The 12198-nt window shown below is 35.2% G+C and overlaps 1 long non-coding RNA gene across 3 annotated transcripts; it reads right to left on the bottom strand.

Annotated features, from left to right (window-relative positions):
* Positions 1-613: 613 nt before the first annotated feature.
* Positions 614-4819, bottom strand: LOC115973139. 3 transcript variants are annotated; one of them, XR_004087629.1, is made up of 4 exons: positions 4780-4819; positions 4389-4546; positions 2662-2729; positions 614-1463 (listed from the first exon to the last, which is right to left on the bottom strand). It is a non-coding gene; the product is annotated as an uncharacterized LOC115973139 (long non-coding RNA). The 3 variants fall into 3 exon arrangements; XR_004087628.1 differs by having other exon boundaries at positions 2662-2700; XR_004087627.1 differs by lacking the exon at positions 2662-2729.
* Positions 4820-12198: the final 7379 nt, after the last annotated feature.

Below are 12198 nucleotides of genomic sequence, written 5' to 3'. Positions count from 1 at the left end.
CAAAGCATGCTGGAAGGTGAACAGTCATGCAAGCTGGAGCACTACACGACAAAACAGGACAACTGGCCATACGGTTATCTCGCGACTGGATCTCGCGACTTAGTCAAGCCGCGAGGTCAAGCCGCGAGCCACCCCTGTTTTGTAAAACCTGACGTTTCACATTCCTCTCCCACTTTAGTATAAACTAGCGTAAGACCCGCGCAATGCGCGGACTACTTTTATATATTATTCCTGGAAAAGTATGCAAAATCATAAAAATATTATGACAACTCCATAGATAATTAAAATTAAATAAACTGTTTTTTTAAATAAACTGCTTTTTCTAAAAGAAAAAGGAAGAAAACTTCTCATTAATTTTTATTTTTCTTAATTATTTTTTTTTTTTTAAATGATGACAAACTCCCTTAAAATTGAGGGTGTGTTTATGCATTAAATATGGTCAAATGAAGATATAATGAATAAAGAAAATACAAAAAACCTTAATTACACAAACTATGTTGTCACGATTATAGGATTTTTATTATAGCTATCCAAATTAAACTACACAGAGGACAACTAATTTCAAGAATACATACAAAAACCGCACAAAAGATATTTGTTGGGTTAGGAAAAAAAAGACCAAAACTCTTGAAAAAGTTAAAATTGTAGAGTTTTATCAATACAAATCACTGTACTGCCCCATTAAAAACTAAAAGATGGTGGCACTAAATCAAAGTTACATTTGTGAAATCTCATAGAGAAATCTACAGCTACCTACTCCTTTCCTAAGCCATGTACATATGGTTGATGCTTTTTAGCACAATCCTTTTCCATAAATTTCTTGAAGCATAAGGATATTGACAATTTTTGCATTCTTCTAAACTTCACTAATGCATTTTGTTATTTGTCTATGGCTCTTTCTCGACTACTCTCCTACTCCTAATGAGGATAGAGAAGATGAAGGGGGAAAAAAAGAAAACAAATACAAACGTACATGAGGCATTCTGAAGTAGAAGCCACACAATCAAACAGCCACGCCATCATCCTGGCAAATTAGTTCTTATTAAGTTAAAAGAATCTTACCTCTTAATCGGGTAGCTTACCCCTATAAACACAACCAAGCGTACCTTCACCAATAAAATTTTCAGGAGAAAAGCTAATTGTATACTACTGAAGCAATGCAACAATGAACTTTTGCAGCACTTGCATTCAGGACTCTTTGAAGGATGTATACTTGTAGTTACTTTGAAAGGTTCGGTTCTACAGAGACCTTCTCGAAAGGATAAAATGGAGGAAGTCATGCTGGAAAGAATTCCATATCAATGCAGCTCATGACTAAATCATGATTCTTGGGCAACGAAACTGTGCCGGTGTGTTTTTCACATCTACCTCCTGTTCATTCTGAAACTTTGGAAATACACTTGTTCTTCCATTGTCTTCAACATAACTATCTCTTGGTTTCGCAACTCTCCCTCTTGGCACAACTAAAGATATTCAAAAAGACAATTTTCATTTAGAACAGAATAAAAGAGATAAGGAAATTTCAACAATTTTAAAAAATAAGAATGGACATTACATTATAACTAAATCTAAGAAGAAAAGACCAACAAATATAATGCACCTTAAAGAATATAAGACAATCAGACATATTATTGTCTTATAAATGCAAGTGAGGTTAAAATTCAATTCAATGAACATAAATAATAATAATAATATAGTGTACGGGTGGGGCCAAGATTTTCTGGACCTAAGCAACTAATCCATTCTTTGCCATAGTTTGTAATTCGACCTTTTCTCTACAACAGTTTGCAATTCGAATTTTGAGATACATATTTGTATTGTAAATGTTATTGATAGATTATTATGGTTCTTTATTTTTAGATGGGCTTTTTTTCTTAGTCGCTAACCCGTGCAATACACGGAAAACTTTTAAATTGTATTTTAACATGTTAAGTTTAAATATTTCTCTAAATTTAAACTATTTGAACGTTGAATTGGCTCTAATATAAGATGAAAATTGTAGTTTAAACTTTTCTCATGAAAAACCTTCAAAATTTTATATATAAGATCCTTATAAATGAGAAACAAATAAAATTTTATATATACGATCCTTATAAATGAGAAACAAACAAATATTATAAAGCAATATATTACAATCATCATAATGTGCTATACATTTGGTTTAATAAGTATTACCAAAAAAAATTAGTCATTTACACTTGTATCTTGAAGCTTTATCAATGCTTTTCAAGAATCTATTTCCTCCTATTCTTAGGCTCTTCTCTTTCCTCAACTTCTCAAACTACTTAACTCTTCACCAAGTTTTTTTATAAGCATTTGATATCTTAATCTAAAACACAAATAGTCCAGTTTCAGATTCTTCCCAGAAATAAATTGTCAATAATGATGCAGCAAAAAACAAATAGAGACAAAAGTAGAAAACTAATAAAGACTTATCACTGCTACGGTGCTACCCTTGAATTGATGAACATGGGCATCTAATACAACAAAACTACTCAAAACTGACAAAGCCCATGGAAAAAGAGATTTTCCCAAGGAAACAACGGCTTAAACAGAACGAAACCCACTTAGGATCCGCTTCACACAATCATCTAATGAAAGATGATGAAAAAAAAAAAAAAATTTTAAATAAAAGAAACAAACAAACAAAGGTAAACTGACCTCTTTACGTAACAGCCACAGGTCTATAGTGACTTTTTCCTAACTAAAAGTGCTATCAATCAGCAACACTGACTCAAAAAACAAAGTGTGAGCAATTAACACAAATCTTATTATAATCCCAGGAAAAACTTAAAAATTTGCATATAAATCTGTAAGTTTCTCAGCCTTAAAAAATTTCAAACTAAATCCATGCAATAGAAGACCTCAACCACAAATGAAAAGAAAATTGTCTCGACAAAAAGAGGAACAAAATTTTTCGGGTTAACTGAAGGAGATTGCAAAATTATGTTTGTGTTTGCCTTGAGAGAGAGAGAAAAACTTACAAGTTGGAGAAGCAGAGGCAGCAACAGATGAGTGAGAGGAATATAGGGGCAGAGCGTGCGTCTAAAAGAGGGAGAGGGATAGAGTGTCTGGCTGAATTTTTTGGGGACTCGGGCTGAGTTTAATTTAACTAATTGGGCTTTGTTTAGCTGAAATTTTTGGGTCGTTTGGGGGAAGGAGAAGGGTAGAGAAGAGAGAGGAGGGGGAGAAATAGAGAAGAGAGAGGAGAAGGAGAATGGCGTTTGGGATTAATTTTCAGAATTGGGTTTTGGGGAAGGAGAAGAAAAATTTCTGAGAGTTCTTTTTTTTAGCTAAAATTCTCACACAAAACTCAAATGAAAACAATTAAGGATTTTAGAATCTTTACCTGCTTTTCCTATGATATAACCATAGCCCTCAAAACAACTTGGGTGCAAGTCACAACTAACTTGGTTGGGATTTCAAATGGGGTTATTTGGTAAGTTTCAATTTTAAGCAGTATGTTTCAATTTTGAGTGAGACTTTTTGTCAAACACGTGGAATACATATTCTAAATGGGAATGAAAAGAATGTTTACAGCATGAATACACCCAAAAAATGCACCTAAATTAAGCACACTACAGTTGAACATTGACAGAAGTGGAGGAAAAAACTTCAAAATAATCCATTACAAAATTTAAGAAACATTAGTTAAAGGCAATCCCTTGTATATTTTCCCTGTATAGCAGCAACTTTAAAGAGATCAGGAAAGTGGACACATATTTTGTATTTGATTGTAACCCACGACTTAAATGAAAGAAATTTTATGTAACAATGATCATAGAGTTAGATAAGACTGAAGCTAAATTCTTCATAACTTTGATCTTTCACAACAATTCACAATAGGGTATCTAATAGTTATAAAAGATGTTGTCTCTATAGAGAATCATCTGGAATGTCACTGTTATACACACACAAACTGCTATTTAGCAATCCCTTTGCTAAAGTTTAAAGGATCAAATCTAGGCAAAGTAGAAAGCAGACATTGAATCTTTTGCTGGAGAGAAAAAACAAAATGGAGAGATTCTAGGAAGGATGGTAACTTGAAAAATTAGTGCCAATTACTGATGCTACAGTCAAAGATTATAAAGATCACAACTCTTGCGACATCAAAAGACTTGTCTTTGTCTCTCTCTCACTCATCGGTAGGTTTTTTTTTTTTTTTTTTTTTTTTTTTTTAACAAACAGTAAGGATTTATTAACTAAGAACCAACATCAAACACCTATCAAGCACTATAACTGAAATTTCGAAAACCCTGACTTTAAACTAAATGGATTTTATTTGGAATGAAAAGAATTTGGAGAATTACTAGAAAGTACCAAATTTCTCAAAACTAATTCATATTTCATACCTATAGATCTAAAAAAGAAAGGAAAAAGAAAATTACCGGTGGTAGTTCTCACTCTATCGCTATATGGTCTTACAGTATTGATGGTCCATAGATTTTTCTTCTATGGCGAGGCTACTAACGGTGTAGGAAGCCAAATTGACGCTGGAGGCAGCAACATTCACGAACATTGTCTCTGTATCCCTCTCAATCATTCTCTGTTTTAACATTTCATATCCAAATCAATATTTTTAGTGATTTCTGTAATCTAAAAAAACAAACAAAAAATAAAACAAAAGCAAATATCTAAAATTGAGAAAAAATTCATTTTGAAAGAGATTCCAAAAACCCAAAACAAAAACGAATCAAATCTAAACCCACCCAACAAAAAAAACTCAATTAAAAGTAACGTTTTATACCCAAACCTACAAAATAGAGAAAAAAAATGTACCGTTGTCGATGTCAATCCCGGCAATCTGGTGGTCAAGATCTGGCAAGGGAACTCTGCGCTCTTTCCCTTTTGATTGTGGCAGATTTTTCTCTCTCCCCAGTCCCCACTCCATGCCTTCCCTGTTTACCGTTCTGCCTAGGTTTTGGGTCTACAAAATCGGTTTTTGAAACTTTTTGATTTCATCACCTCTCCTTCTCTGCTTCTTTCTCCGTGTCCTCATCGCCTCTCTCTGTTTTATCGGGAAGTCAGAATGAGTCTGAAATTTCAATCGGGAAATATGGTGTTTGTGTTTTTCCTTTTTGGTTTTCTTTTTTAAAGCGGGTTTGTGTTTTTATAAGATTCTCTCAATCCGGTGCACTGTGCGGTATTTTAAAGGAAAAATTGTATACGTGTCACCATTTTAAGAGGCCATTTTTCCTAATGTGGCAGCACCTTCTTAAAAGGCTTCTGCTATTATATACAGTATTAGATATCCCTTTTACCCACGATTGTAAGAGAGTTTCCAGAGAGAATTTTGAGAGAGAAACCCTAAAGAAAAACAAGATTGATTCACCCATAATCTATACATTAGAGTCTCTTCAAATTCCTCAACTCTCTTCCTCTCCATTGTCAAATCCTTGAGAGGCATTATACCAAACCTGATTCTCACCATTATCATTACTGTGAGAGAGCTGTTTGGATTTCTGGGAAGCAGTTAGGAAGGAACCAATCTTTATTGGTTGATGCTACGGTCTAGTAGCGGAATCCGGAAAGCTAGAAAAGAAAAAGGTTCGGCGCAACCTCGTTGGAGCAAGAAGCTTGGAGGGCTTAGGTGCACTGGGTAGATTAGGCTTGGAGGGTCTATTGCTGTCCATGTATCCTAACTGTATTTTCTAGTGGATTGTTTACCGCTTGGAGGGCGGCGGAGAGGTTTTACGCCGAGGGCTTCGGTTTCCTCTTCGATAACACATCGTGTGTTGTCTTTGTGTTTGCATCTTCCTTCCTCTCTATCTTTGCCTTTTTATTATCTACTGTGGATTGTGTTTTATTTGGCTTAGATAGTTTTTAACCAATTCCATATTATAGCTTATGTTAAGTTTCCGCACACTTGTTGTTTGACATAATGCTTGAATTGGTTAAGTTGTAATTTGGGGGTCTAAACGTTCAAGGGTGTTTATACACGTTTTTGAACTTTCAGCGATCAAGGGGATCTCCTTTACCACGATCTGAGTTTGGAATGATGATCAAAGGGATCTCCTCTACTTTGATGATCTGGAGTTGAAATAATGATCAAGGGGTCTCCTCTACCTCGATCTAGATTTGCTTTTTGTAAAAAGTCAAAATTTTAAATTAGACTTTAACTGATAGGTGCTTCATGGCCGCTCCGTTTTTGAAATGTGTGATTTTCATTTGCTCACTCTTAATTTGAATTTTGTTAAAAATAAAAATAAAAATTTAATTAACAAAAGATTTATCTTTTGAGAAACATTTGATCTTTGAAACTTGGAAGTTTTGAAATTTTTATTTCAATTTTTGAGACTTCAAAACTTATAAATTTTTACTTGAAATCTGGAGCTTAAAATTTGAAATTTTGTGCCTTAGAATTTTGAAAATTAAGGCTTGGAATTTTGATCATGAAATCTGAGGTTTGAACTCTTTCAAAAGCTGAAGCTTTGAATTTAAAACTTGGGGGTTGAGAATATGAAATTGAAAACATAGGAATGAAAATTTTTGAATTGAAAATTTGGATTTTGAAAGATCCTTGAAAATTTTGAAAATTTTTTTTATTTTATTTTTTTAGGGTTGACTCAGCTTTTGCTGAGTTAAAGAGTGTGGGGGCCGAAATTTTGGCCTCCCACTTCATTATTTCTCTCTTTTTGCTTTTTAGCTTCATGTTCCATCAACTTCTCTTCCTCCATTGGCACCATTCACCTTCTTCTTCCCCTTGATTTTCTTCTTCATTTCACCATTCTTTCTCACAAAAAACACTTTTCTAAGCTTCTCAACTCTCCCTTATCCATCTCTATAAATATTTCTTTAGATCATCATGTTTTGAGCATTTTCATCCCACACCCATTTTTGGTGAAACCCATTTTTTAAAACCTATTTTCTTTGCATTAAAATGGCTTCTTCCTCCAAGGGATCTTCTTTTCTTGCTTCTCATGGTAAGAAATATGATCCAACATTTGATTGGAATGATGATGATGGACTTCTTCAAGACCCTAGGACCCATGCTCCATATTGTCATGTGGACACCAAGGTGAGCTTTTCTTTGGTTTCTTTGCTTGGAAAAATGTCGTTGCATGTTTCATTGAAAGTTTCATGGTGAGATATTGTCACTTTTGAAATTTTGGGGGCATTGTGTGACTGATCATGTTTGGAATGTTGGCTTTGGAGCATTCTTGAAGTGTGTTTTTTCTTTGATCATGGTGCAATTAGGGCAATGTTGGCGGCTTTTCGAATTCTGACAATGTAGGTAATTTGTGATGTTGTTGGATGAATTTTGGTTTGGATTTTGGGAGTACTGGCATTGTGAAAACTTTGTGTTTGACTTATACGAATGTGTTCATGATGTATGTGGGAAAACTTGTTGGCATGCGTAAACTTTGTTTTATGAACATGGCAAAATTTGTCGGTATGTGCATGGATATATTTATGGGTATTGTGGAAAAATTTTGTTGGGTATGTGAGAATTTATTTGTGCATGAAGTTGTGGGAATTTTTTTCTTGGACATGTAGAAATTTTCTTTTTGCATGGCTATGGCAAAATTTGGTGGTTGTATGGATATGTGATAAATTTGGTAGTGTTGAAATTTTGGTGGGCCATTGATTTGATTTTGTGGTGGTGGGGTATTGATTGTGAGGATATTTTTTTGGGTATGGAAATTTTTTGGTTATATATTTTAGGTTTTGGAAATTGATGAGCTGAATTTTTATGTTGTAGAGCCTCAAGAATCGAGTCTCCAAATGTTGAAAAGTGCATGGGCAACATTGTCTCCTAGCATCAAAAACGTCATCAATGAAGCAAGCTTTGGCATCTTCTTCAAAGCTTTTTCAAATCATAAGACACATGAGTACAAGGAGCTTCAGTTACTTCTTGCCTTAGTAGAGTGCTTCTGGGACACTACCTATACCTTCCATTTTCCGAACATTGGGGAGGTAATGTTGACACCTTATGACTTTTCTGTCATCACTGGTCTAAGGTTAGGTGGTAAAAGAATTCTTGTCAATAATTCCCTTACTTCAACTGAGCTCAAGAGACTTCTAGGTGAAATGCCTTCTAAAATAAGGAGTAACAATGTTCCCTTGTCTTGGTTATGTGAAAGTATTCCCTAATGTGAGACTGTGGCAAAGGGTGTTTGTATGTTCATGCTTCTTTTAATTGGGACTTTCTTTTGTTTGAATTTAGGCAGTACTATGAATCTGCGCTACTTGGGGAGCTTGAGAAAAATTGAACATCTCTAGAATTGGACACTCTAATGCATTTCATGACCCAACTCTCTAGGCAGAGTCTTTCAAGCTTCGGTGGGGCTCCATTTGTTTGGTAGGTGAGGTTTGGTATTTATTATGGCTATATGTAGGTTGTGGAAATTATTTTTGCTATGTGGTAATGGTGTTGTGAATTTTTCAAGTCTGGATGTATGAGTATTTTGGGGTTGGTCCTGAAATCCGAGAGGAAGTTACTGGCATTTTTCCTAGATTTCTCTGTTGGTTGCCCAAACATTGCTTGCCTCCACCCTCTAGGCATTCTTTGGAGATTTGGTGCTTGGTATTTGAAAATCTGACAATTGATGATGTGAGTTCTTTCTTTTTCCTTTTTAAATCCTAGGCACTTGGTTATAATCCAATCTCTTCTCTTTTTGAGTTTCTTTATGACTTTTCAGATGAACTTAAATCCTTGGGTTAGATGTGAGGGGTATGCTGAGTGTGAGCGGGCTCTAGAATTGAATAGCCACCAAGTATTGTTTGAATATGGGCATGGAAAGTACTGGTATCTTGGTGATCGGGTGCTGCCCCAAGTTGAACATGTGTATCCTCCTGCCATAATTCCAACTCCTCTTTGTCTCACTGTTCGGTTGGCTGACTTCCTGGCTGATGAAGAGATTACTCGGGCCCGTGATGGCTATGTTATTGCAGGAGTAGAAGGAAATTATGCTGAATTCGTCTGGGATCGTCTTTAAGGTTGCTTAGTTGGTAGAACAGTATTTCTCTTCCCTTCAAACTATTGTTTTACAAATTCCTTTTCCATATTTCTGCTTGTTAACAATATTTGCATGTTGAATTTTCAACCTCCATCTTATGAAGGAGAGGAAGCGGAAGAGGAAAAGATTCCCTCTCCAGCTCAGATTTCTATCTTAGCCTTGTTGTTATCTTCCGAGGTCCATCGGGAAGTTTTATTGAAGGTGTTGAAGGAAATGCATGTTCCAACCATTATTATAGATTCCTCCTTCGAGGGTATGATATCATTGGTGTTGGCCACCAACCAAGTCTAATTTTTAGATGATGAGTTGCCTCCAGAAGGTAAAGATCACACCTTGGCCCTGCATATCGTCACCAAGTGTGAAGACAGGATTGTCGCGAGGGTGTTAATCGACAATGGATCAATCCTGAATGTCTGCCCAATTGAAATGGAGAGGTAGGAGTTGAGAAAAACCATAATGGATTGTGTAGAGAATCGTGGGTATAACAATCTATCACTCTCAAGAGTTGTGGCTAGGGTTTTCTCTCTGAAAAGCACTCCTTAACATTTGTGGGTAATGTGGGTATATATAGTGTGGTTAGGGACAACATGTATCAAATGTGACAAATTGGCTAAACAGACTGTTTTGTGAGTATCTTGCAGGAAGGTCTTACCCGCGAGACACTTGCAAAACCTAGCTGTCACCATCTGCCATGACTCTTCGCATTCCAATCATGTGCTGAGCACATGCTTCACTTCGCGGGAAGGCTCCTCGCGAGCTACCCGCGAAAACTTCCTTGCTCTTCACTTTTCCTTGACTTTTCACACTCTCTCACACACAACCCTTACAATGAAATCCCACGTGAAATACAGGGTACACAAGATTGAACATAATTACAATCAAATATGGCACGGAATTAAAGCCAACACAAAATAGTTGTAAATCACAACTTTACAAATATCATTGCTAACATCCTATTTTGCTAGCTCTTTCTTTGTTTCCACCCTCTTAATTATTTCACTCTCTAGTATCTTTCATAAGTTTCAAATCATCCCATGGGTTTCACAATTGCACAAGGACTCATGCTAGTGCTGCTCATTGCTTCCACAATGGTTGTTAGCACAGCCAGGCCATTTGGGAATTCTACTAATACATAAACTTCCAACAGGATCATCGTGGGTGACTCGTACCACTGGAATTATGGCTTTAACTACACCAAATGGGCAATCGAACATGGCCTTTTCTACTTAAATGGCACTCCAGGTGAGCTTAATTACTTTGCTATTGCTACTTGTTACATATTGCCATGCATAGTTCAGGTTGTAAAATATAGTGACCAAAATCATATTTTCAAATTGCTTGTGTTTTTATGACAAGTTATAAAATTCATTATGATATCAAAATATATAGTCAATTCTAACTTTGAACTTTGTTTTCAATTTATTTATTTGTAGATTATCAATTTGGATCCTTAAGGAACATGAAAAATATGTGCATTTTTTGTTTTGTTTTGCCAAAAGCAAATATGCATGAAAAATAATTGTCTATATGATGTTGATTGCATTTTTCAAATATGATCCACGAACTCCAAACACATTTCCTCACAGTGTTTACTTGCTACCAAACCTCGAGAACTTCATTAAATGTGACCTAAGAAATGCCTCGATGCAGGGAAATGCAACACAAGGAGAGCTGGGGAGGGCTTCGAGTTTGTGTTGAAAAGGACATGGCAGCCTTAATACTTTGCTTGCAGTGAGCACGATGGCATTCATTGCCTGAATGGAACAATGAAGTTCTTTGTGACTCCAATATGCCGCTAGTATAGATAATTACGAATAGGTGTGTGCCATGGGAAACTTTATTTGCTACTCTTTCTTTTAACATTTTGTTGTGTTGTAGCAAATAATGTGTTTTCTTCTTCTTCTTCTTGTTTATTAAATTAAAGACTATTTGTAATTTTGAATTAATGGTAAGGGATTGATTACTCATTTTATAGTTTGTGAGTCACATTCTAAATCAAAAGATTTTCTATAATTTATGTATTTTCTTTCCCCATCCTCACAGTTACAAACAATATATGTTATGAGTTCTGAATAATTGAGACGATAGAGAATAAATGTACTAGTTGCGACTGGGTATTGATGTTCCACAGAGGTGCCATTTTGCATCCTTGCTTGTCTTATAGTAATATTTACCATTTTATATTGAAAGTATCAGAGTCTTTTACAATTGAAAAGGTTAATGACCTAAGGATCTACACCTTTGTTTGGAGAGTTATTAAAAACTTTGTGCTTTTTAACTCAATTTCAGGAGAATTCTAATTCTTCTATGTCCTTTAGTAGACATACTAGGACACGTGCTTTCATCTTCACGGCCAAAGACTCGTGCTGTGTGGGTGAGAAAGGAGCCTAGGATTTAATTGTCTTTTCTATTTGTCCTTTGCTTTAATTCTTTCTATCTAAAGTAGGACTCTTTTTGCTTGATTTCTTATCTGCTTTTGGAATCATGCTTTCATGTATCTGGACATCTCTATCATGCCTTCATGCATATGCATATTTCTTTCATGCTTTCATGTTATTTGTCTACTTTTGGTTGATTGTTTAGTTTTTATTTTGTTTTGTTTTCAAAATTAAAAAAAATTAAAAAAAAAGAGGGAAAAAAAAAAAATACAAAAACTGTGTGTGTTTGTGTACATTAGTACTTGTGTACCTCGAATGGACATTGAAACAAAGTTTTCTAAACTTTGTATCTCTTGTAGATTAGATGAGCATCTCTATGCACAACTAAGCAAGTGAGCTTTGTGGCACGTGTTTGTGATGAGTAAGGTTAAGTGATCTCTTGTTCTTAACACTCGTATCACTCTTTTTGACGGGAAGTACTAGAAAATCCTAAGAGAAAGGCATAAATAACTATTTCACCACTGTTGCCCGCTAATTATGAATGACATTTGTGTGCTTCGACATAGCAAAATTGGAATGTCAAAAGTTTAACATAATTGGGTATTGCTTTTCTATCTCTTATATGTCTATGCATGGTTTGCTTAAAAGAAAAAGAAAAAGCAAAAAGATCAAAATGCTTTAAATATGATTGCAAGCGTGTATTCTAGGAGATGTGAGAGTTATAGGATGGACCTCGAAGGTGATAGTCCCCATCAAACAGTTATGATTGTGTGTGTGTTAAAGTTATTTTCTCATATTTCAAATCGTCATAACATGTATACACTTATGCAATCTTGCGATGTTTTTCATACACAACATGC

Source organism: Quercus lobata, unplaced genomic scaffold (assembly GCF_001633185.2).
Source record: "Quercus lobata isolate SW786 unplaced genomic scaffold, ValleyOak3.0 Primary Assembly Scq3eQI_55, whole genome shotgun sequence".
NCBI lineage: Eukaryota > Viridiplantae > Streptophyta > Magnoliopsida > Fagales > Fagaceae > Quercus > Quercus lobata.
This window is presented reverse-complemented; position numbering and strand designations above follow the sequence as displayed.